At 41.1% G+C, this 4473-nt stretch overlaps 1 pseudogene; it reads left to right on the forward strand.

Moving 5' to 3' along the window:
* The first annotated feature begins 2872 nt into the window (after positions 1 to 2872).
* LOC118626945 lies at positions 2873 to 3968 on the forward strand (annotated as a pseudogene).
* The last annotated feature ends 505 nt before the right edge of the window (positions 3969 to 4473 follow it).

Raw genomic sequence — 4473 nt, forward strand, 5'->3', positions numbered from 1 at the left:
CACACCAGCTGGGCAATCCTGACACATTCTTGATTTACCAAAAGGTGTCAACAGAGGCTTTCATAGATCTCTGTCTCTCTTTCCTCCTGCTGACCAGATGGTCAGAAGTCACTCATCAGTTGCAGCAGAGGAAGAAATGCCACTTGTGCAGGCAAGGGAGTTTCAAGGGTGTGGGACTTTGTGTCCTCAGGGTCCTGTGTCACCTAAATGCTTTCTTTTCTGGTCACTGCTCCAACATTCACATAAGAGATGTGGCAAGGCTGTGAATGTAACTGATATTGTACTACAGTATCTCCATATTGCACCTTGGATTTTCAGTTATAATCAGCTCCATGGCTACAAAAAATAAATTATTTTTAGCATAGACATAGAAAGTCAATGATTTAGGACTTGTCTGGAGCCAAAATTTCAGGGCTTTGAGCTTGACATTCTTTTATTTTTTAACTCTAATCAGAAAGACATTCCTCTTCATTGCAGTTTGCAAGTCCCTTCGGCCCTCCATCTGCCCTCCATACTGTTCGGTGGTAAAGGCCATTTGGTTCATTCCCCAAAGCTTTGCCTTCATTGCATCTTTCATTCAGGTAGTAACTGCTTTCAGGTAATAATCTATTAGCAGCAGGCCAAGAACTGCCTTTAATATTAGCTGGATTTTCACTGCCCAAAAATAAATACAAAATTCACATCTATCCTGATGCTAGTTTCTTCTTCTTTTTTTTATTTTTTAATCCTCATCTGAGGATATTGTTCTATTTATCTTCAGATGAGATAAATAGATTGGGAGGGAGGAGGAGATCGAGAGAGAAACATCCATGTGAAAGGGACACATCAACTGTTTGCCTCCTGCACGACCTGACAGGGCCGGGGACAAATCGCAACCGAGATATGTGCCCTTGGCCGGAATTGAACCAGCGACTCTTTGGTCTGCAGGCCGACGCTCTAACAGCTGAGCAAAACCAGCCAGTTTCTTCTTTTTTTAATATGTTTTATTGATTTTTTAGGGAGAGATAGATAGAAATATTGATGTGAGAAACATAAATTGGCTGCCTCCTACACACCCCCCACTGAGGATCGAGCCTGCAACCCAGGCATGTGCCTTGACCAGGAATTGAACCAGGACCTCTCAGTCCATGGGACGACGCTCAATCCACTGAGCCACACCGACTGGGCTTCTTCTTGTTTTTTGTGTTTGTTTTTTTTTTTTGCTAATCCTCATCCAAGGGTATTTTTCTATTGATTTTTCAGATAGAATGGAAGGGAGGAGGAGAGAGAGAGAAAAAAACATCAATGTGAGAGAGACACATCGATTGGCTGCCTCCCACATGACCCTGACCAGGGCCAGAGATCAAACCTGTAACCCAGGTATGTGCCCATAACTGGGTAGTGAACCCATGACCCTTTCGTTTGTGGGCCAACACTCTAACTGCTGAACCAAACCAGCTAGGGCCTGATGCCAATTTTTTATTTTTTATTCCTCACCCTAGAATATTTTTCTACTTATCAGATAGAGTGGGAGGGAGGGAGCGAGGGAGAGAGAAAGAAACATCTATGTTATAGAGCCACATGGTTGCCTCCCTCATGACCCAACCAGGGCCAGGGACAAACGCAACTGAGATACGTGATGGCGAATTGAACCCACGATTCATTGGTCCTCCGGCCGACACTGCAACCGCTGAGCTAAACCTGCCAGGGCAAATGCCAATTTCTTTATCAGTTTAAGCTCATAATTCTTAGTTATGTTTTCTTATTGTTGAGCTACAATTTAAAAGGTAACATGCTGAGCCCTAGCCGGTCTGGCTCAGCGGTTAGAGCATCAGCCTGCAGTCCGGAGAGACCCGGGTTCAGTTCCCGCTAAGGGCGCAGTTTGTTCCCAGCCCTGGTTAGTCGTGCGGGTGGCAGCCACTCGATGTGTCCCTTTCATGTCCATGTTTCTCTCTCTCTCTCTCTCTCTCTCTCTCTCTCTCTCTCCCTCTCATTCTACCTGAACAAAAAATGGAAAATGTCCTCGGGTGAGGATAAAAAACAAAAAAAGGTAACATGTTGAAAATTACAAACAGGTGAGTTTTCACTGACCTTCAAAGAAAATATTATTTCTCATTTATTCCCATTGACTTTAGAGCATATAAGAATTTGAGCCCAGCTGGTGTGGCTCATTGGTTGAGCATTGAGACATTTACAAAGAGGTTGCCAGTTCGATTCTCAGTCAGGGCACATGCCCAGGTTGTGGGCCCAATTCCCATTAGGGGGCATGCAGGATGTTCTCTCTCATCGATGTTCTCTCTCTCTCCCTCTCCCTTCTTCTCTTTCTAAATCAATTTTTTTTTAATTTTTTAAAAAGCTGAAATTTTTTTCAGTTCAATTTATGAGTGTAGTACAGTAACAGAGCCTAATAAAGAGAGAAAAACCTTTAAAGAATACGTAATTCTCACCGTATAAAAACTACTTAAGAGGCCTGGCCGGTTTGGCTCAGTGGTTAGAGCATAAGCCCACGGTCCAGTGAGACCCAGGTTTGGTTCCCGCTAAGGGCATGTACCTCAGTTGCAGTTTGTCCCCAGCCCCAGCTGTGGGTGACATGTGGGTGGCCGCCAGTTGATGTGTCTCTCTCACGTCAATGTTTCTCTTTCTCTCTTCCTCCCTCTCTCCCTCTCACTCTATCTGAAGATGAATGCAAAAATGTCCTTGGGTAAGGATAAAAATAACAACTAAAGAAAATAAGAAAAGGCCAGAGCACCTTGCTCACAGATCAAGGTGCATAACACGGTGAGTCTGGAGGCAGAGACAGACAAGTACACCAGGCAAAGAACTTGCATGAAGACCAGAACTGAAATACACTCACATGGGTGATTTAGCTCGAGAAGTCTGATCACCGGGTATCATGAAGTCTAGCAAGATGGCTTCTCCCAAGAGCATGTGAAAGATGCACAGATGATAACACAAATCCTGAAGGATGTGAAGATTATAGTATATGAGGCAAGAGTTATAAGTCAGATGTTGGAGTTTGCCTTCTAATTTGTGACCACAATTCTTTTTATTTATTAATTAATTTATTTTTGTTACAGATGTTTCTCTGTTTTCCCCCCCTAGACACCCTCCTCCTGATCCCCGCCCCCCACATTGTTGTCTATGTCCATTGGTTACGCATACATGCATACGAGCTCTGTGATTTATCTCATTCCTCTCTCCCACCCCCTCCTCTGAGGTCTGTCAGTCTGAATTGTACTCCTTTCTTTGTCTCTGGGTCTATTTTGTTCATCAGCTTATTTTGTTCGTTATATTCCACAAATAAGTGAGATCATGTTGTAACCACAGTTCTAAATGATGCAAAAATGTATTCAAGCCATGCTAAGAAAGCTACTGTTGATACAGATGATGTGCTGTTGGCAATTCAATGTTGCACTGACCAGCTTTTAACCTCTCCTCCCACAGGAGATTTTTAAATTTGATTTTGCAAGACAGAGAAATCAAACCCCTTTGCCATTGATCAAGCCCTATGTAAGCCTTAGATTGCCACTTGATAGATATTGCTTCACTGCTCCAAACTATAGACTTAAGTCTTTACAACATCTTATTAGCTCTAATAGTTTGTCAATTGACTTTTTTCTTCCTATTTCTGAGGGAAGAATAACAATTCCATGGTTAAGTGTTGGTTCAGTTACTAGCAGGCCAAGTCCACTTTAGGCAGACAAGCCATGTCTGATTCAACTAAGGTAAGGACTCCAGTGTCCTTCACGGGGCAAAGGTTCACAGCACAGATGACCACTGCAGACCCCCGCTGTAAAAGCATCAATTCCCGCAACCTCAGCAGTTCAAAATGTTCTTATTAATCCATCATTAATAAAGTCAAAAAACATTCTTATTGTCTCTAACATGGTATCATCACAAAATACTTCCAATGAATCATCAAACCCATTAAAAGAAAACACAAATATGGTGATGATGATGATGACGACGACGACTAAGATAATTTGTAACCTAGCCTTGATGCATATAACATGTATACTTGGTCTTGAATCCATTGTTTTGAAATTAAACATTCGTGCTGGAAGTTTTCAAGCTGTTTTAGAAAACTTAATAGTATTTAATGAGTAAATATAGTTACGATATTTTTCAATTCAGATGTTGAATTTTCCTTGGTAGGATTAAAATTTTTCATTAGCCTTTAAGTGTAAAAAAAAAAAAGGTTGTCATTCATCAAAAACAAAGAAAGGAAAGATGGAACACCACCCAACACATTTTACTGACTAGCAGGTCCTGAAACCAAAGCTAGATAAGAACAGTAAGGGAAAAAATATATACATGATTCCACGTATGAACAACAAAGCAAAAATCCTAAATAAAATGTTAATAAATTAAATTCAACAGTGTATTAAAAGAATAATTCAACAAGATTTACTCCAGCATTGCTAAGATGGCTCAGTGTTAGACTATATATCCATTGAACTTATTAACATATTAAAAATAAAAATATGCTCTTAA

This window comes from Molossus molossus, unplaced genomic scaffold, assembly GCF_014108415.1.
Source record: "Molossus molossus isolate mMolMol1 unplaced genomic scaffold, mMolMol1.p scaffold_m16_p_12, whole genome shotgun sequence".
NCBI lineage: Eukaryota > Metazoa > Chordata > Mammalia > Chiroptera > Molossidae > Molossus > Molossus molossus.